The sequence below is a fragment of the Panthera tigris genome, chromosome B1 (assembly GCF_018350195.1).
Source record: "Panthera tigris isolate Pti1 chromosome B1, P.tigris_Pti1_mat1.1, whole genome shotgun sequence".
NCBI lineage: Eukaryota > Metazoa > Chordata > Mammalia > Carnivora > Felidae > Panthera > Panthera tigris.
In genome coordinates this window covers 164101266-164123577 of record NC_056663.1, presented here as the reverse complement: position 1 = coordinate 164123577, position 22312 = coordinate 164101266, and the positions used below count along the sequence as shown (strand labels likewise).

The 22312-nt window shown below is 40.7% G+C and overlaps 1 protein-coding gene across 6 annotated transcripts in view; it reads right to left on the bottom strand.

Annotated features, from left to right (window-relative positions):
- CORIN (corin, serine peptidase) overlaps nucleotides 1-22312 on the bottom strand; it is a 251162-nt gene that overhangs the window by 226521 nt on the left and 2329 nt on the right. Inside the window, exon 1 of one of the 6 annotated variants that reach the window (XM_042984588.1) lies at nucleotides 14210-14365. The exons of the other annotated variants lie outside the window; for them this stretch is intronic. The gene's annotated coding sequence lies outside the window, so the exon portion shown is untranslated. Of the gene's footprint in view, nucleotides 1-14209; nucleotides 14366-22312 lie in introns of those variants that run through there. 6 annotated transcript variants of the gene reach the window in all.

Genomic DNA, 22312 nt, shown 5'->3' with positions numbered 1-22312 from the left:
CGCTACTGTCATCCTATCAGTACAGAGCCCACTTCAGATCCCCTGTCCCCCTCTCTCCACCTCTCCCCCACTTACACTCTCCCAAAAATAAATATACACTTTTTTTTTTAATTTCTAAATACAGTGTAGTAGCCAAAATGTTTCATCAGGAGTCAATAGGGAGCAAGCAATAAAACGTGAGGTTGGTTAAAATGCAGGCAATCAGTGGACTAGGTCATCTTGCAATCCCATTGGAAACCCCACATTCTCTCCCAACTTCAGCAATCTCCTACCTGGTTTCCCCCTATCCTCACCTGTCCCCTTCCAACCTCACATTGTAGCCCTGCTTAAAACCCTCCAGAAACAAAGGCAAACTTCTTTCACGTGGCATAGAAGACAGTGTTTGTCAGACTTCGATGTACATGTGAAACATGTGGGAGGAGTCTGAGCCAGCAGGTCTGGGGTGGAGCCTGAGACTGTGCATTCCTCCCCAGCTCCCAGGTAACGCTGATGCTAGTGGTCTGAGAACCACACTTTGCAGTAGCAGGATCTAGGGACGCTTCTGGGTCTGCACCGCCAATGCTAGCCTCTTTGGACACCTCTCATGGCCTCCCTCTCTACCTTCTGCTACCTGGCTCTTCCGGATGCTCAGAAGAACTCTCTGCCTAGAACGGCCTCCCTCCATCTCCCAACGAGCCTGTGTCCCTCAAGACTCACCCTTCCTACATCCACTCATGACCATGATTAGTTCTCATCTTTCTGCTCTTTATCCCAGTTGCAATTTACATATATGTGTGTGCTCATTAGATTCTGTTGGTTATTCCTGCCACACTGTAGGCACCATAAAGTCAGGGACCATGTTGGCTTTTGCTCGCCAGTGTAGCCCTATACGTGAAAAGGGCCTTGACTGTAGTAGGCACTTCATAAAAGTATTAAAATGATGAATCAATAAATTCATCTAAATCTGCCCTTCCACTGTCAGAAGAGTCCTGGAAACACAAGGAGTAAAATGCTGTTCCATGTTGGAATAATTACTACCATCATAATAATAACCGAAATAATAACAATACAGCAAAAAATCAATTGGGCATTTCCTGTGAGCCCAGCACTGCTCTCAGTGTTTTGCATATAAAAATGCTCTTAATCCTCAAAAAACTCTACTAGGTGGTTGCTATTACCATACCCATTTATAGATGAGTGTGAGGCTCTTTGTGAATAACTTATAAAAATAATTCAAAGCAACTGACAAAAAGGCAGAATCCAAAGCAATATTCAGTCATTCAGTTCCTTTTTCTAAAGCTCAGTAGAAAGACCAGAGATCTCATGATTTTTTAATTTGATCGAATTCTATGGTTTTCGGAACTTTTTAGAACACACTGTCCACACTCCAGCTCTGTCCCTGCGAAGATAGACTAAGCTTTTACCCTGAGTCATGCAGAGCTGGATCCAGATGTCCTATGAAGGACCAGATCTCATGGCCCTCATCCTAAAAGACTCAAAACCACCCATTCCTGAGAACAGCTCGTCCTTTGGAGGTAGGAAATAGAGCTTTTCCTGAGTCTCCATGTTTCTGCCCCTCCTCCCAGGTCAGGTATGGCATAATGGAGGTTACCACAGCCAGCCATTAAGAGATACATTTTAGAAGTGGCCTGTCTGTGGTATTTTTCAATTTCTTTCTAGAGCCCACATTTCAAAATTACCTTTATAACCTTGATCTAATTATCTAGTAAAACCTTAATTACCTGGAATCTTTAAGTGCATAAGTTTTCTATTCTCTATCTTTTAGATGTGAGAGATGAAAAAATCATAAGAAAATAAGTAAACTGTCAAGAATTAATTTATAAAATATTGCCAGAGAATGACTTGAAATTCTGGAAAACATGGAATCTTCTACAGTTTCTATAGTGTAGAATATTTTGCCCTGAGAATGCAGGGCATTGGCCCTAATGATCAGTTTCCAAAGATAGGGATATTGTTCTGCCTAGCACAGTGTAAGTAACATCATTTCAACAGTAAAAAGTCAGAATAGAAAGGAGGTTCAGGTTCATATGTAATACGTGAAAAACCTAATTAACAACAACAAAAACCCTATTTCCTGACCATTCCAAGGTTTTGCCAAACATATGCTATCCTTGGCCTACAATAGCTCCAAAAGTGGTATGCACACCCAAAGACACTGTTTATAAAAGACTAGTATCAGCTTGCTACTTCTTAAGGTACAATATCATATGTAGAGATATGTTGATTATTTTTATTTCAAATAGGATTTGCTTAAATTACAACCAAAGATTAGACAAACTTGAGGTAGTATATAAACTGTTCCAGATTAACAGAGTATTTTGAAATGTGGAGGTTAATTCTACCTTTATAACATGATACTATACTATAGATTTTCTTAAAAATCAAAATGACTATATATTTTTTAAAGTGTATTTTTTATTTTTGAGAGAGAGACAGACAGAGACAGAGCATGAGCAGGGGAAGGACAGAGACAGAGACACAGAATCGGAAGCAGGCTTCAGGCTCTGAACTGTCAGCACAGAGCTGGACATGGGGCTCGAACCCACAAACCATGAGATCACAACCTGAGCCGAAGTCGAGTGCTTAACCAACTGAGCCACCCAGGTGCCCCAAAATGATTATATTCTTAAATACAATTATGAAATTATGTAGACTTAGTTAAGATGGGCTGGTTAGTCAATAGCCTGTTAATTTTAGCCATGTACAAATATTACTACCTACTACCCACAAGTTATCCTAACTCATAGATCTAGTAAAATTCTATGTATCGCTTTGCGGTTTATGATACGAGCAAGTCAAATATCAAAAACATTCCTAAGCCAAATGACAGCACACATTTTGGTGGATGGGATTTTATGCAAAACTATGGCAGAATTCAATACCCATCTGTCCTACCAAACAAGATTTGCTTACAATGTTGGAAACAATTCACAAGAACAATTTCATCCCACCGCCAAACTATGTGTTGGCTCGAGACCAACCTAGCACCTTAGTCTGCTGGGCAGAAAGCTGATAAACTGTCAATATATTCTGTACTCTGCTGCTTCCGTGATGCAGGGAGCAGCCTGCAAGAAGGACAAGGTCACTCTGCCTGCTGTGGCCTGAACAGGACGTAGAAGCTCCCTTAAACTCTGTGGGAATATTATGCCATCACGTGTTAATGTAATTACAGTCCCGAAAACATGCAGACACCCAAGACTCCACTTGCTGCTCGATATTCAGCATGGAACATGGTCCTGTACGACCATCATTCCAAAATGTGATTTGAAACGTGCTTTCAGTACCCAAGAAAGAGCTTCTCCAATCTCCTTCCACTGTCTATCCACTGACAAAAAACAAGCCAACTGTTACCCCATATTTGAAAAGAAAACCTGCCAGCGCTAGATGCTTTCTCCGCTCTGGTCTCAATGAGCTGTGGAAGCGTTCCCTATATGAATTAAAAGTAGATTTATTGAATAAGAGATTAGTGATTTAGATACACTCAGACCAGACATCTGTTAATTCTTCAAATATTAGCTCCCACTCTACCACTAAGCAAAATGCCTCCAAAATCATCCATCAGTGAATTATGTCAAACCCAAATGTCTTTTGTTGTGATGTTTGTTTTTAATATTCCAAGAGGCATGAAAAACAAGCATCTGGTTTTCAGTAAGTCTTTTCATCCCATTTTCTGGTATTTAATTGAAGCATAAAAAGTTCAAAGAACTCATGAGCTCTCTCAAAATGAAATTACTCAGTTCACACCAGAACACATGGTTCTGCAAGGCAACCAGGCTCACATTTTCTCCTTTGAAAATTAACTTAACAGCAGCACCAGATAGTACCCCCAACCCAAGTTCCATATCCCCACATCCCAGAAGGGATGCTCAATACAGACACTAAATACCGACAAATATTTTTCCTGCCGAAGAGACTAATAATAATAATCCAGTACCCAGGCAGCATATCACTTCATTGTTTCTGTTTTGAGGGTAGCATTGTTTAGCCGAAGTCTGAAATATGAGAGGGAAGATTGGAATGTTTCAGAGACAACTTGTACAATATTGTCTCCACCACTGACAATCTAGGTGACCTTATAAAGCCATCACCGTGTCCTAACCATATTTCCATATGTGTAAGTAAGGGTTGAAAAATAAATGTCTGGTGCCAACCACAAATATTCCAAAAATAAAATGAAATTGGTAAAGCAAAAGAAAAGAAGAATAACAATGTCTCTTTCAAGTTCAAAAAGCTCTAAGAGCCTTGATTTCTCTCCAACACATTGTGTTGAGTTTGTTCAATTCAGTCTCTGGGGGAAAGTTATAATAATCTTTATTCAAGTGAGGCAATGTCTTCAGGGGCAACAGGCAAATCTTTTAAGGTAAACCTCATTTTCTTCAGAGCAAGGTGGGAGGGTCAAATTTCTGTTACAGTTACAGAAGATGATCTCAGAACAAAACAGCAGGCAACTCCCCATCTAGACAAGATAGATAAATGGGGCCCTGCGTCCTTGTTGTGAGATGACTTTGCCCCCAATCTCAAACATGTTGATGTTACCATTTTATGACAGCCACAAATCGTAAAGTAATAAAAGATTCCTTTTAAAGTAGATACAATATCAGAAGTCTTTCTGCATGTATTACAGAGTCTTAAAGCCTTTTCAGTATGTTTCTTTGGAAACAATGGAGGCTGGGGAGGGGGGGAGCGGGAAAGGGGGAAGAGGGTTGGGTTATCTGTCCCTCAGGAAATTAAATATTTGACATCCATTCATTAAAATGTTTTAAATTTCACATCCTGACTATAAGTTACTATATTTCTAAGGATGCTACAGCAAAATCCAGAGGAGCCTAACATATTGTCAAATGAAGCCAAACCTATTTTTCATGGAGCACTAAGGAAGTTGTTGACTTCGTGCAAATTTGAGACCTAATTGACTCGCTGATCCTATAACAATGGAAATGTTGTGACTTTAAAAAATTCAAACAGATTGGGAAAGTGAGTACAGAACTAAAATATTGACTCCCTACAGCTGAAAATAATCAGGGAATGCATACAAGACAAAATGGATTTTATGCTCTACAACAATCCATTTCAGGCATTTCAATGCAAAGTAAAACATAAACAGATGTCGAAAACAGTTAACCTACTGAACCTACCTGAAAGGGATCTTGCAGCAAAAAAAAAAAAAAAAAAAAAAAAAAGTACAAGTTAGGATTTTATGTGTTAGATGAAGCAGCAATTTCTTTCTGAATACCTGTAGCAAAGGGGTGTATTCCAAACTTAACAGTCATCATTTGTTTTGCTATATTTCATGAATATTCTAGTTGGAAAATTCAGAAGTCCTGTCTTGTGTTCCATTACAAAACATGTCTATGCTACATGCTAAAATATTAATTTGGCTTGTTCCACTCATGCTTATTTAGCACCTATTCTCTGTGCAGCTGAGCTCTAAGGATACAAAGGTGAGAAAGACATAGCCCCTGCCCTCCGGGAGTTGACAGTCTACCTCCCAGGAGATGCACACCTTAATGAGTAACTTCAATAGTCCATGATCCGGCAGTAAAACTATGCAGAAAGGACAGTAAGTCAACCATAAAGGCGAAGTGAACTAGGGCACAGTCAGTCCACACTGCTATGTTTTTAAAAATATGTAAGTTTTCACTTTTGCCCCAAGATTAAACAACAGTATTTCTCCAGCCTTCATTTTGATGGGGCTAGGAGCATGTGTGTGTTGGTTGAGGGAGGAGGGAAGCCAAGGGAAATCAACATAATTGATATTTTTGCAGGGCAATTTTTCACTGATGGGACTCTCACACATATTTCAGGACATTTGGCATCCCTGGCCACCACCTAATAAATGCCAGCAGTAATTCTCCTCACCCTGCCCAGGCATTGTGACCAACAGCACATCCTCCATTATTTCTAAGTGTCCCCCAGGGTACTATGTTTTCTGGTTAAGAAACATTTGGGCTGTTCAGCCGGCATCTATTGAACACATATTGCACGGTAAGCTCTATGCTCTGGATGCAAGGCAAAGTCCTAGATTAGCAAATTTCTCCCACATTCTATAGGCATTAACTAGCACTGAGAGCTAATGCCTTCAGGTAAATGATGAGCGTTTATACCTTTTTGTCCACAGAGAGATAGTACACTTTTCAAGATCAAACATTTTATCATTTCATTGGGACCATCACCATACTTGGCATATAAAACACACACACACACACACACACACACACACACACACATAGATTCTTAATGTCAACATTAATTAATTAAAGAAGAGAGGCATAATTTATTAGGTCGTTTGAAACCTAACATCTACTACATTAAACTAGGAATACTGAGTAAGAGTGAGTAGTACTGGGGGGAAAATATACATGGAGTGATTATTTCTTGGGTAGACAGGGCATGAGGTTTTAAGCTCTGGTGGATCCATACCAAGTATGGGCCATGAAGGATTTTAGACTTTGGACCATCTTTGCAGGCTCTGCCCCCAGGCTACCCAGGTGTAGCTTGGTCCAGTGTTTCAAATGAGGAAGAGGTAGGACCAAGCCTTTGTAGTCCTAGAGGTGAACAGAACCAAATGTGCTTCTGAGAAACTACAAAGCAACTGAGATCCTTTGGCTTTCCAGGAGTAGATGTGAACTTCTAGTTTTGACTGTTTGTGTCAGTCTTAGAACAGATATTGAAGGAAGGCTTCCCCAGATTCCATTTCTCATGATGTTGTTTTAAATTATAGTCAGATCCATGGAAATAAGCCAACAAGTGGAGGTACCCAAATGCATGGGGCTTGTTCACAAGTTTTAGCCATCCTCCCCCACATGGTCCTAATTCACTCTGGATTTGTTAATTAAATAACCTCTAGCCTTGGCTTTAGATTTTAGAGACTAATTCATGGATTCTGTCAGGGAAAGGTGGCAGATTTTGTTTCAAAACAAAGAGGAATAGACAGCTTTATCATTTTGTATTTCATCTTCCTGAGGTGAGCTAGGACCACAACTCAATAAAATTTTTGTAAATGCAATCCTAAAAAGACATTTTAAAAGGCCTGTGCATTGAACGATCTGTCTTGACAAAATCAACTTAACTCAGAGAGTCAAAGGAGATGTGGAATGGCTTAAAAAACACACTTCAGTCTTATTTCCCTAACAACAAACTAATGAAGCTAGAGGAAGAAAGAGATTTCCTTAAGAGAAAGGCTGAGCCTTGAGCCAACAGGCTGAGCAGACAGGAAGAAGAAAACATGACTCTGAAGGTCTGGATAGAGAATGGCAAAGTTTCACCCAGGTCTACTACTCTTAAGGAGGCTATTAGAAGAGGGAAGATAGTTTGGGCAGTTATAGACAATAATACATGGCTGGAACCCAAAGAAGTCAAACAGAGAAGGAGGCGCAAGGCAAAATCTCAAAGAGCAAATAAATTGATTGCCCCCAAGGAGGAAAGAATTGGAGAAATTACTGAAAACTGGCTTCTTAAAGCTGCCAGTAGACAGTTCACTGCAAGAACAATTTGGAAACCATGCTTTCAAGATTGTACATCTATGTCAAGTGGCTACTGGAAACGATATTCATGAAACACACAATCTGTCAGAGGAGAAAGAGAGTATATAGTTATTCAAATATTCATTTAATTATAATTGCATTAAGTGCTATACAGAGTAACTACTGGGTAAATAATATGTGGTAATGTGAAAAAGGAACATACAAAACTAATTACCACTTTTTCATTAAAACTTAACATGTTGTTTTAACTACAACAGGGAATAGTCTAATATTGAAAATACTTCAGTGACAAGGACTTCTAATGAATACTTGCTTATTAGTGCTCAAAACTGAATTACTAGAATTATTTCATCCATAATTAAATAATTTAGCTTCCCAATTTCTTTCCAATGAGGGTTTAAAATGTTTTTAATATGTTAATCACATTTATTTTTAAAATTTTTTTTGATGTTTATTTATCTCTGAGAGACAGAGAGAGACAGAGCACAAGCAGGGAGGGGCAGAGAGAGAGGGAGACACAGAATCTGAAGAGGCTCAAGGCTCTAAGCTGTCAGTCCAGAGCCCAACACAGGGCTTGAACCCATGAACTATGAGATAATGACCTGAGCTGAAGTTCGATGCCCAACTGACTGAGCCACCGAATAGCCCCTATGTTAATCATATTTACAACATAAACTGTGCTGTTTAATATTTATGATCAGAGTCCAAAGTATTAAGAATTGTATAACATTCCTAAAATTATAAGAGGCTGATGATTAAAAGAAGACTTTTCAGACTATAAGCCTCATCAGCCCATCCGTCATATTTTTTTTTAATTTTTTTAAAATGTTTTTATTCATTTTTGAGACAGAGACAAGGCATGAGCAGGGGAGGGGCAGAGAGAGAGGGGGACACAGAATCTGAAGCAGGCTCCAGCTCTGAGCTATCAGCACAGAGCCCGATGCAGGGCTCAAACTCACCAACCACGAGATCATGACCTGAGCTGAAGTTAGATGCTTAACCGACTGAGCCACCCAGGCATCCCCCCATCCATCATATTTTTAAATACTGTTTTTATATCTTTACAGTTAGTATTCCCAAGGAATAGAACATTTTAAAAATCAGTTTAGGGGCACCTGGGTGGCTTAGTCGGTTAAGCGTCTGACTTCAGCTCAGGTCATGATCTCAGGTTCCGTGAGTTCAAGCCCCGTGTCGGGCTCTATGTTGACAGCTCAGAGTCTGGAGTCTGTTCAGATTCTATGTCTCCCTCTTTCTCTCTCCTGCCCCACTCATGCTCTGTCTCTCTCTTCTCAAAAATAAATAAACCTTAAAAAAATTTTTTAATAAATAAATAAATAAAAATCAGTTTATGATTATACCAAAAATAAATAAATAAAATACCTAGGAATAAATTTAGCCAAGTAAGTAAAAGACGTATATTCTGAAAACAGTAACACATTGATGAAATAAATTAAAGATGACACAAACAAATGTAAAGATATACCATTCTCATGGATTGGAAAAATTAGTATTGCTAACATGTCCGTACTACCCAAAACAATTTACAGATTCAGTGCAATCCCTATCAAAAAACCAAGTGCATTTTCACAGAGCTAAAATAATCCTAAAATTTGTAGGGGACCACAAAAGACCTGGAATAGCCACAGCAATCTTGAGAAAGAAGAACAAGGCTGGAGGTATCCCAATCCCAGATTTCAAGATATACTACAAACCTATAGTAATCAAAACAGTATGGTTCTGGCACAAAAACAGACACATAGATCAATGGAACAAATTGGAGAGCCCAGAAATAAGCCCACATTGATATCATCAATTAATCTATGACAAAACAGGCAAGAATATACATTAAGAAAAAGTCTTCTCAATAAATGGTGTTAGGAAAATCAGATAGCTACATGCAAAAGAATGAAAACCACATTCTTAAACCACCTTCTTATACCATACACAAAAGTGAACTAAAAATGAATGAAAGACCTAAACGTGAGACCTTAAACCATAAAACTCCTAAAAGAAAACATAGGCAATAATCTCTTTGACATCAGCTTTAACAACATTTTTAAAAATATGTCTCAAAAGCAAAAGCAAAATTAAACTGTTGGGACTACACCAAAATAAAAATGTTTTGCATAGCAAAGGAAACTATCAACAAACCAAAGAGGCAGCCTACAGAAGAGAGAAGATATTTGCAAATGATATATCCAATAAGGGACTAATATCCAAAATATATAAAGAAGTTATACAACTGAATGCCAACCCCCCCCCCACAATAATCCAATTAAAGCATGGGCAGAGGACCTGAATACACATTTTTCCAAAGAAGACATACAGATATCCAACAGACACATGAAAAGATGATTGACATCACTAATCATTAGGGAAATGCAAATCAAAACTGCAATAAGATATCATCTTATACCTGTGAGAATGGCTAGTATAAAATGACAAGAAATAACAAGTGTTGGTGAGGATGTGGAGAAAAAGGAATCTTTGTGCACTCTTGGTGGGAATATAAATTCATGCAACCCCAGTAGAAAGCACTATGGAGATTCCTCAAAAATTAAAAATAGAAATACCATATTATCCAGTAATTCCACTTTTGGGCAATTTCCTAAAGAAAATGAAAACACTAATTTGAAAAGAAAAATGAACCTCTATGTTTATTGCAGCATTATTTATAATAGCCAAAATATGGCAGCAACTCAAGTGTCTGTCAATAGATGAGTGGATAAAAAAGATGTGGTGCATATGTACAGTGGAAAACTCAGCCATAAAAAAGAATAAAGATCTTGTTATTTGTGACAACACGGATGGATCTAGAGGCAATTATGCTAAGTGAAATAAGTCAGACAGAGAAGACCAATGCCATATGATTTCACTTATATGTGGAATCTAAAAAACAAAACAAATGAACAAACAAACGGACTTAAATACAGAGGACAAACTGGTGGTTACCAGAAGGGAGGTGGATGGGGGTGGATGGGCAAATAGGTGAAAGGGAAATTTTTAAAGATGATAATATAGTATTTTGCAAAGAATAATATCTGTTAACTCTCGTGAGTTTTTTTTTTTTGCCAGTGCCAAAGTTTTCTACACCTTGAGACAAAACCAAACGTATAAATGATAAATGTTTTAAAATGCATAGTATGTATCTAATTTGCTTATGAGAAGCCAAACCCCTGAATCCAAATTAAGAGACTAAACTCATACAAAAAAGATATCTTTCAATGTTTAATAATTGCATAAACTTAGTGCATTGACTCTTATCTTCTACAAAAAAAAATTAAAAATATGATTGTGAACTAAGTGATTATAAATAATCCTGTTTTCATATGAAGAAGTTAGAAGAAATTCTCCTTTTGGAAATATAAGATTAAATTGCGTATTAACAGTATACTTTTTGTTTACTGCTTTCCAAAAAATAAATAAATAAATAGGTTGCCATGATTAAAAATAAACTTAGTGTAGAGACAAACATAAAAAGTTTTAAAATCTCTTAAAATTATCAAATGAAACTCATTTACCTTTTTCTCCTTTTTTAAAAATTCAAAACAACCACCTATTTATAGAAAAGGTAGAAGTACAAAACAACGATTTTTCTGAACCATTTCATAGGTTGCTAACCAGATGCCCTATCACTCTGGAACATGTTAGTGGGTATTTCTTACAAACAAGGACATTCTCCTACATAACCACAGTACAACCATCAAAACTAGAACATAGCTACCATCTAATTCTCAGAATTCGCTCAAGTTTTGCCAATAGTCTCAATAATACCCCTTACACCCAAAAAGTCTAATTTAGAATCAGATATTACACTTAGCTTTTGTTTTGTTTTGTTTTGTTTTGAGAGAGAACAATCAGGAGAGGGGCAAACAGAGAGAAAATCTGACTGAACCACCCAGGTGCCCCAGTTTTTTCATGTTTCTTTGGTCTCCTTCAGTCTTCCTTTGACTTCCATGACTTTGACGCTTTGGGGAATTACAGACCAGTTATTCTGTGGGATGTTTAGCTGTGGTTTAGGATTAAATTTAGATATCTGTAGCAGAAATATCACAAGTGGGGTGCCTGGGTAGCTCAGTCGGTTAAGCATCAGACTCTTGATTTCCGCTCAGGTCAAGATCTCACAGTTTGCAGGATGGAGCCTGTGTCAGGCTCTGTGCTGACAGCATGGAGCCTGCTTGGGATTCTCTCTCTCCCTCTCGCTCTGCTCCTCTCCTGCTCCCTCCCTTTCTCTCTCTCTCAAAATAAATAAAAATAAACTTAAAAAAAAAAAAGAAATATCACAAAAGTGATACTATATTCTTCTCATGGGAATCCTATCAATGTATTTCTCTACTGGTACAATTACATCAATCACATGGTGTCTGCCACGCCTCCCTGCTAGAATATTACCCCCCTCCTCCCCATCTCATTTGTGTAATCAAGAAGCTTTTTGTGGTGAGGTATTGAAATTATGAAACTATCTCATCCCTTCAAATTTTCAGTTTATTCTTTTATTGACATGTGCATGAACTCTTGGTTTCCTATTTTATTGAATGGTTTATAATCTGTTACCACCATTTTTTATTTCATGCTAAATTGCCTCCCATTTGGTCAGTGGGAGCCAAGTCAGTCTGGTTTCAGTGTCTTTTTAACATGCACCCATCATTCTTTGAGCCCTTCCTTGCTTTCTGGAACAAGATGTTTTAGTCTCTTTTCTTGCTTCATCCTTGGAATCAATCATTTCTCCAAGAACCTTGGTTCCTTTTGGTAACAAATGGTATTTTAAACCTAGCTCTGGCTGTCCCTTAGAACTCACAGGGTGTGCTCATCGCTCTTAGGTTGTTGCTGTGCCCAGTCTCTTTCAGCAGACAGAGCTAGAGGGGAAAATGTATTTATACGGCATGTGCACTCGTGTATCCACATGTCCACACACATTACTTCTATATTTATCTAACTTTATATGTTGAAACATACATTTACACAAGTATCTCCAATTCCAATCCCATATCACAGGGTTCTAGATTTAGCTTTCTGCCTCTCTCTGTCTTTAACTCCTTTTTCCAATAGCAAGAATGTGGCTTATTCTTAATATGTACAATTATTTGATCAGTCCTGCAGTCTACAAGGAGTGTCCCGGCCCCATGTCGTATGGATGCCATGCTCACATTGTCCAAGCTCTGATGCCCTGCCTCGGCTGCCCCACGCTTGAACCTTCATCCCACTCGAGCTCTGACCCTCAACCCACGCCAACCCCACACATGCCCTCCTTTCCCCTACACCCCACAGGGCACCCCTCCACAGCCAGGTCTTGGGCACTGCACTGCCCCTCCTGGGACCAGAGAGCTTGCTTTTCTCTACCCATAAAACAGATTCAGGACTTGATCACTAAGGGGCAAGAAAAGGGAGATCCAACCAAAGGTCTGAAATCTACAGGGGGCAATCAGGTTCTTCCTCTGTTCACTGGCTTCTCACTGAAACATACACAAAAGAGGAATAAAAGGACAAGATCTAGATCCTCCAACCTTCTCCCCTACCTGTCAGTCAGGAGGTTGTGAGTGTATGCATTGTGTGTGTCCGTTTTATGCTCCAGCAGCCAGACCACCACCGAACCTCTGTGTTCACTGCTTCCTACCCGACCTGACCAATTTCCCGGCCACAGGGCAGAACATTCAGCACTCCATGAAGGGGGGAAAGGCCAAATTGGGTAATTTATTACATTTTTCCTTTGTCTTTGAGAAATGTGAGTGGAGAAACAACAAACTTTTTAAAAAGAAAAGCCTGCTTTTAAAAATTAAAAAAGCAATAAGCAATTTAAAGAAATTTTGTTTTAATTACAAATTTGTTCTAATAAAAATTACAGTAGTTATCCCATGAGTTTTGCTTACTTCCATTAGGGGGAATAAATAATTTTTCTGGAACGAAGATATTTTTCAACTGTTGGGAAAACTCTCTTCAGGGAAGAAAGGGAGAGAGTTGCCTGCCTCCAAATGATTGGAGAATATTATTAGTTAGGAATATTTATCCCTTATCTAGGGAGCATTTTTCTTTCTCTTACTGATATTGAGCTGATAGAGGTAAAGTCAAAACAATCCAGACGAAAGGGTCAGTGCAATCAGGAGGGAGTCGAGCAGGCAAGCTGAGGTGGTCACAGGATGATGCAGTCTGCTGACCTTGGCACATAAATCAGCTCTCACAGGTCCTTCCAAGGGTCCACTTGACTTTCTCACCAAGGACACCTTCGGAAAGGCTCACCTCTATTTTAATTTCAGAGTGGGAAGCTCATCTTTATTCTTTTTTTTTTTTTAATGATTATTTATTTTGAGAGAGACAAAGTGTCAGCGGGGGGAGGGGCAGAGAGAGAGGGAGACACAGAATTCGAAGCAGGCTCCAGGCTCTGAGCTGTCAGCACAGAGCCTGATGTGGGGCTCAAACTCATGAACCGTGAGATCATGACCTGAGCGGAAGGTGGCTCTTAACCAACTGAGCCACCCAGGTGCCCCTCAGCTTTATTCTTATGCAGAAGAAGGCAGCATAAAAATCACCACAAGCCAGGTTGAGGACCATAGTTACCAAGTCTAGAATTTACATTAAACACACACACACACACACACACACACACACACACATCAGAAGAGAGGGAGCTAGTCTCTAAAATTTGCCCTAACTCTTCTACACAATGACACTGGGCTTCAGTCATTCTTGGCTTACTTCTTCTACCTGCCCCCTTGCCCTGAACTGGTCACCTGGAGAGAGCAGCTGGGTGTGAGAGCTTTGTGGGGCCTCCGCAGGGCTATTTTTAACCTGGTATTTTCTGCTTATAGCCTTTCCACTGGGGCAGCCCCAGGGCTGGGCGATTCACTCCAGCTGGGAAATCTGAGAAGTCAGCTCAGGCCTGTGTGGCAAAGGAGGTATTTTTAGCTGAGACTTGGGGATGTCAGGATTGTCATCTACTTTTGACCTCAGGGAAGGAGACACAAAAGAGCCACGCAAGAGGAGGGATTCCGACTCTGAGGTTCCTTAGCAACAGCCACCACGGAGCTTATTGTTGGAAGAAGATTCCGTGTCTACTCTGGTGGGGGTTGGGCAGGCCGGCCTGGGGGCCTTCCCAGCAATAGTGCTGCACCCTCCCCACGGAAGCCAGGCCTGGGACGTCCTCCTGCAGGCAGAGTATTCCCAGGGGCTCTCCCAGCGCCCACCTACTCACCTCTGCAGCCCACCTGCCATATCTGCATCACCTGGAGCTTGTTAGCAATGCAAATCCCGGGGCCCCACCCCAGACCTACTACACTGGAAATTGTGGCAGTGGGACCCAGCGACCTAGGTTATATCAGGCCCTCTGGGTGATTCCCATGCTGTTGAGAAGAAGTGGTCCAATCACATTCATTAACATTCAGAGATAAAGGATCATAAGAGTAAACCTTTAGGGGCGCCTGGGTGCCAGGGTCGGTTAAGCGCCACCTTCCGCTCAGGTCATCATCTCTCAGTCCATGAGTTTGAGCCCCGCATCAGGCTCTGTGCTGACAGCTCAGAACCTGGAGCCTGTTTCAGATTCTGTGTCTCCCTCTCTCTGACCCTCCCCCATTCATGCTCTCTCTCTGTCTCAAAAATAAATAAACGTTAAAAAAATAAAAATAAAAAAATAAAGAGTAAACCTTTACCCATACCAAATCCACATGGCAGTACATTTTTGCAAACTAAGAGACATTAATTCTTTGTACATTTTTAGATGTAGGAAAACATTGAGCGAATGGCAGAGAGAGCTAGTAACTTTTTTTGAACACCTTTTTTCCTCCTGTGTACTGTATACCCTAATGTGAAAAACCTCTCTCCGCTGTTCATTCTCAAGGACAATGACAAGACATCAACTGAGTTTTGCCATCAAGGGCTGCAACCGAGTCAGAGTCAGAAACAGACCCCACTGCTCGGGGAGAATGGCCATGACGCATGCCAACCCTAAGAATGAATGACTGTGCATAGGTACCCTAGACTGGGCCGCGACGAAGCCAAGCATTCTAATTGTGTAAGGTGATGTAGCCGTTCTCAAAGCGGTCTTAGAAAGGATGTTACCGTTAGACTACTAGTAAGGAATTCGTTTTCTATGGCTGCTGTAACAAACTACCACAGTGGCTTACAACACAAACTTATTTCCCTATGAATCTGGAGGTCAGATGTCTGCAATCAGTTTCACTGGACCAAAGTCAAGGTGTTATCAGAGCCACTTCCTATGGAAGGCTCTCGGGGGAGAATCTGTTTCCTTGTCTTTTTCAGCTTTTATCGGCTCCCTGTCTGGAGGGCATGGCTGGTAGGCCTTCCTGCATCTTTAAAGCACCTGTCTCCAATCTCCACATCCACCATCTCATTGCTTCCTCTTCTGATGGACCCTCCTGTCCAAGAACTTGTTGATTACAGCAGGTCCTCCCAAATAATCCAGGATAATCTCCCCATCTCGGAATCTTAACGAATCACATCTGCAAAGTCCCTGTTGCCATATAAGGTGGTATTCACAGATCCCAGGGATTAAGACGTGGATGGGGGGGGGGGGCACTATTCAACCTATCATACTCCATATGGTTCTATATTATCCAAACACTAGCCCCTAGCCACATGTGGTTATTGAGCATTTGAAATGTGACCCATCTGAATTGGGATGTGCTGTAAGAGTATTGAAATTTGAAGGCTTGTTATAAACAAAAAGTAATATAGGGGCGCCTGGTTGGCCCAGTCGGTTGAGCATCTGACTCTCGGTGTTGGCTCCGGTCATGATCCCAGAGGTGTGGGATCAAGCCTGGCATCAGGCTCTGCACAGAACTTGGAGCATGCTTAAGATTCTCTCTCTCTCTCTCTTCCCCTGCCCCGCTCAAAAAAAAAAAAAAAAAAAAAAAAAAAAGGAATAGATTTCATTAATAATTTTTATATTGATTCCATGTTAAAATTATAAAATTCCAGATACAGTGAGTTAAATAAAATACATTATTAAAATTAATCTGTTTCTTTTTGCTTTTTCAAATGTAGCTACTAGACGGTTTTAAATTACACATGTGGCCGACATTGTATTTCTAAGGGATAGTGCTGCTATAGACCACAAAGGAAGCAAGGTAGTGGTAAATTGCAATTGCTTTATTTTTGTCACACTCATACTTAGAAGGGAGCCCAGATGTAGAGAGCAACATTTCTTCTTTCAACCTTCTCTAGGAAGAGCAACTGAACACTGAATTGAGATTTCAAATCAAGACGGATATCATCTAGGGACATGCACAACAGTAACTAAAAAACAGTAACTGAAATATATATATATCTCTAGCAACTTGTGTTCTTACAAAGCACCTCCACAAAGCATTATTTCACTGAATCCTCCATCATAATCCTGTAAGAGGGACCTTGTTCCCATTTTTCAGAGAAAGAAACTGAGCCTAAGGAAAATGTACTTGCTGGAGGCACAACCAGCTCCTAAGTGACGAGCAAGAGTCTGACCCAGGTCTGCAAGCATGAGCACCCAGGGCTGCCCTGAGCCTATTTCCGGGCTGGGGTTGAACAGTTTAATCAGGTTCACTCTACTTCCTGAGTTATTTTACAAGCAAGCTTCCTAACTTTCAGAGATCCAACAATTCTTCCTTTTTCCAAAATAAAAAAATTTATTCCTTTTTGCTACTCTGAACACTTTATTATTATTATTATTATTATTATTATTATTATTTCTTAACTGAATACAGAGGGCTGCACGTCCTACCTAGCCATTTAAGGAAGATGATTTTTCTTCTGTGTCAAACTGCTCCTCAGCTACACCCAGAGGCATACCTGGCTCCCAACTGGATCCCGGGTCATCTGCTGGAAGACCCCAACACCCATGACTGTCTCGCCCCACTTTCCACCACCCGCAAGCCACATGCATTGGTGAAATGCTCAGCTCTGACTTCTGGCCAGAAAAGATATCCCAGACAGATTGGAACTCTGGTGATCAGATTTCCCCTGATCAGTCTTCCTTGGGGTTGAACAGGCAATTCTGCACTTTGGCAGATGGTCACCATAAGAAGAATCAGCAAAAAGAGCCACAAAGAGGGAAGCAGACGTTAAGGTCTGCTAGGATGCTTCTTCCCCAGACAGCACTTCTCAAAGGTTGGAAAGAGAGGAAGGAAAGAAAAAAAAAAAATGGTACAATGTGCTGCTCGTTTTCTCTGCCACATTAACACTTGAGCTTTTAGACCGAGAAAGCTTGGAGAGCGTCTAGTCCAACTACCTCATTTTACACATGAGGACACCAGGATCAGATTAAGTGACTTCTGTAAAGTCTCAGAGCAACTTAGTATCAGATGAAGACTAGAACGCCCATTTGCGATTTCCTGTTTTTGTTCAACTTGGACCAAAATCGTTCTGAATGATCACAGAGAAATACATGAAGTAAACTCAGGGAGCATCCTGCTTTCAGGATGAGGCTCTGAAATGGGCACACAAAGGTGAAAATCGTGTGCAGTCAAAATAATCCTTGAAAGTCCTTAGGAGAAGTGCCACACTGGAGACCAATATAACTTCCGTAAACAAATTCCACGTGGTCAGTTTTTCCAGAGATGGAACAAGCTCGTCAGTTTAGCACCAGATTAATGAACTGGCTTGAGGTCAGAGGACAAGAAGGCACAGAATCACATGTAGACCTGCAACACGAACACATAGAAAGGCACCAGTGTCCTGACGCTAACAGTAGACCCCCTTCTCGTATCTCGGGTTCTCATTCCGGGGCACCAGGTAGAATGACCAGCAATGCGATCCATACTACTTAAACAGCTAGCTCTCTTCCCTGCACTCTTGATAAAGTGGCCATTGCTTAGGTGAAAACTAAAGCTCCCGAGGCACATGAGTCTTTGTGTTCTGTTCACCGGTGTATCCCAATGCCTAGTACTGTGCCTGGCATACAAGTGTTTGTCGAGCAAATGGATGGATCTACTGGACAGCCTTCTGTCCAGGCTGTGTGGCTGGATTCTCATAAGCTGAAGCAATTTGGGTCTAGCACAAGACTCTTAACCTCTCAGGGTATTATAGCCAGAAAAATTCACGTGGAACTGTTCATAGAGATTTTTCACCACCCGTGGGGGTCAGGGACCCCCCACTCAAGATTTCCTGGTGCTACTGTGACACTTTGGCAGAATGACCTTCGTGGCTTGGGAGATGCACTTTCATAGCTGCACAAAGACCTTTCTTTAAAAGTCTCCCAACTGCTGGAAATAAAAGGTGCCCTTCAGCCAAAAGGCTCCCAGCGGTGCCAGGCTAAGCACAGCTAGTGGCACCAAAACGTTCTTCACCACCCACCCCAATATTTTCTGCCCACTCTTAAGCCAGACCTTTGGCTGCCTGGCCTTTCTCCACAGATGTCCTCCTGAGCTGCTGACAGAGTTTCAACACCGATATTGAATGGCAAGATGGATCACCTACAGGACCACCCTGGATCCCCAGCCAGCCCATTGAGCACTGAAACGTCGCCTGTCACCACCAGCTCTGATGGCTTGGATGTGTAGAAACGTACTGCAGGAGAATATTCAAACAGCTGCTGTAAGGTGAGCTAATGGAGGCAACTGCCAGCAGGCTGAGAGGAAAACATAATTTAGCAGAGCTCAGAGCTGAGCAAACACCCCTGCAGAAAGGCTCAAGGATGAGGCGGGCAGACAAGCTGGTGCTCTCGGACCACAGTGGCTCCACCTGAGCCAAGAGATAATAGAGGCTAGGGACAGGGCTGGGAAGAGTGACAGGCTCAGGAAGGGGCTGTGGACAGCACACATAACCTCCCAACCCGTGTGGTGATTCTTTGTAAGAATAAAAAACGCTGTGGACTGTGTTTGGAACAAAGCAGATCCAGCAAAGTCCAGAAACAAAATCAACCTCTAGGGAGTTGGGAAGCCAGGCAGGGAAAAGATTGTCTATCTATGCTTCTGTGCTGGCTAGAATAGTGTCTCCCAAAACTCACGTCCACTGGAAACTCAGAATGTGACCTTACTTAGAAATAGGGTCTTTACACCATAGGTTAGCTAATTTGGATTTAAATAATTAAAAAGAATACGAGAAAAGAAAGAAAGAAAGAAAGAAAGAAAGAAAGAAAGAAAGAAAGAAAGAAAGAGAAAGAAAGAAAGAAACAAGGTCCATCTTTGTAATTAGTTAGGGTGAGGTCATACTGGATTAGGGTTAGCCCTTAAATATAACCAGTATTTTTATAATAAGAGAAAAGATGGCACAAGAACAGACTCTCAGATCAATGGAACAGAATAAAGAACTCAGAAATTGACCCACAACATATGGCCAACTAATCTTTGACAAAGCAGGAAAGAATATCCAATGGAATAAAGACAGTCTCTTCAGCAAGTGGTGCTGGGAAAACTGGACAGCGACATGCAGAAGAATGAACCCAGACCACTTTCTTACACCATACACAACTCAAAATGGATGAAAGACCTCAAAGTAAGACAGGAAGCCATCAAAATCCTCGAGGATACAGCAGGCACAAACCTCTTTGATCTTGGCCGCAGCAACTTCTTACTCAACACGTCTCCGGAGGCAAGGGAAACAAAAGCAAAAATGAACTATTAGGACTTCATCATAATAAAAAGCTTCTGCACAGCAAAGGAAACAATCAGCAAAACTAAAAGGCAACTGAAAGAATTGGAGAAGATATTTGCAAATGACATATCAGATGAAGGGTTAGTATCCAAAATCTATAAAGAACTTATCAAACTCAACACCCAAAAAACAAATAATCCAGTGAAGAAATGGACAAAAGACATGAATAGACACTTCTCCAGAGAAGACATCCAGATGGCCAACCGACACATGAAAAAGTGCTCAACATCACTCATCATCAGGGAAATGCAAATCAAAACCACAATGAGATACCACCTTACACCTGTCAGAATGGCTCACATTAACAACTCAGGCAAAAACAGATGTTGGCAAGGATGCAGATAAAGAGGATCTCTTTTGCATTGTTGGTGGGAATGCAAGCTGGTGCAGCCACTCTGGAAAACCGTATGGAGGTTCCTCAAAAAACTAAAAATAGAACTACCCTATGACCCAGCAATTGCACTACTAGGCATTTATCCAAGGGATACAGGTGTGCTGTTTCGAAGGGGCACATGCACCCCCATGTTTATAGCAGCGCTATCGACAATAGCCAAAGTATGGAAAGAGCCCAAATGTCCATTGATGGATGAATGGATAAAGAAGATGTGGTATCTATCTATCTATCTATCTATCTATCTATCTACACATATATACACACAATGGAGTATTACTCGGCAATCAAAAAGAATGAAATCTTGCCATTTGCAACTACGTGGATGGAACTGGAGGGTATTATGCTAAGCAACATTAGTCAGTCAGAGAAAGACAAAAAGCATATGACTTCTCTCATATGAGGACTTTAAGAGACAAAACAGATGAACATAAGGGAAGGGAAACAAAAATAATATAAAAACAGGGAGGGAGCCAAAACATAAGAGACTCTTAAATATGGAGAACAAACAGAGGGTTACTAGAGGGGTTGTGGGAGGGGGGATGGGCTAAATGGGTAAGGGGCATTAAGGAATCTACTCCTGAAATCATTGTTGCACTATATGCTAACTAATTTGTATGTAAATTAAAAAAAAAAAAAAAGAGGAAAGAACATGGAGACACAGGGAGGAAGGACTGTGGAGGCGGAGCCTGGGGTGATACAGCTATGAGCCAAGGATTGCCAACAGCCACCAGAAGCTAGGATGAGAGGAGGAAGGATTCTTCCCTAGAACCTTCAAGGGACATGGCCCTGCTGACATCTTGATTTTGGAACAGTGAGCGAATACATTTCTATTGTGTTAAGCCACCCAGTTTGTGGTTATTTGTTACAGAGCCCTTGGAAACCAACTCAGCATCTATCTGTCCTAGCTAGTTCCAAATACACCTCTGTACAGTCGTTCATTCACAAATAATTAATAAGTACCCACTATGTACCAGGCGCTCTTCTAGCAATGAATGCAAACACAGAAAAATCTCTGCCTTCTCAGAGTAGGAGCTTCTCAATGTAGGAGGACACAGAAAATAATCAGAATAAAGAAGTAAAATATGGTCTGTCAAAGGGTAGTGAGTTCAGGAAGGGGTCCTACAGAATAAGGCGGAGGTATTAGTTTCAAATCTAAATAAATCGAACACTCCCAGTAAATTTCGATGCAAACATTGAACCTAGTATTCTAGAACTGTCATTTGTGTAAAAAAATGGTACAACATGGGAGGGCATAAGGGAGAGAGAAGAGCGTTCCTCTATTATGTCAGAGTTTCTGCTCTAAAACTAGGAAAACCATCAGCCATAAGGCTCATTGTGAAGGGAAAAGAATACATTAGCAAAAACCATCAAGGCTGAGAGGGGATGCCCAAGGACTTTGTGGCTAATTCACACTTGTTGGTTGATTTATAAAGGAGTCTAGCCATTTACCATTCAACAAGTGCCCCGTGTCAAAGACCTCAACAAAACAGAAGTGATTTAGCTATACAAAACCACTCTTTGGGAAGAAAAGAAGCAAAAGGAGGCAACTGAACAGAAAAACTGTATCATCCAAGAGCCTCATTAAATTATCACTCAAGTAAAAGAAAGCTCAAGAGAACATTCCACATTGAAGATGTTCTATCAACATAATACGGTAGCCACTAGTCACGTGGGATTAGTGAACACTTGAAAAATGTCTGGTGAGACTGAAGAATGGAATTTTTCATTTGATTTAATTTTGATGAATTTAAATAATGACACTAATTAAATAACAATGTGTGACCAGCAGCTACTCTATTGGAGAGCACGGCTTTAGAATCACAGAAGCCTGGCTGTGCAGAAAAGCCTGGCAGAC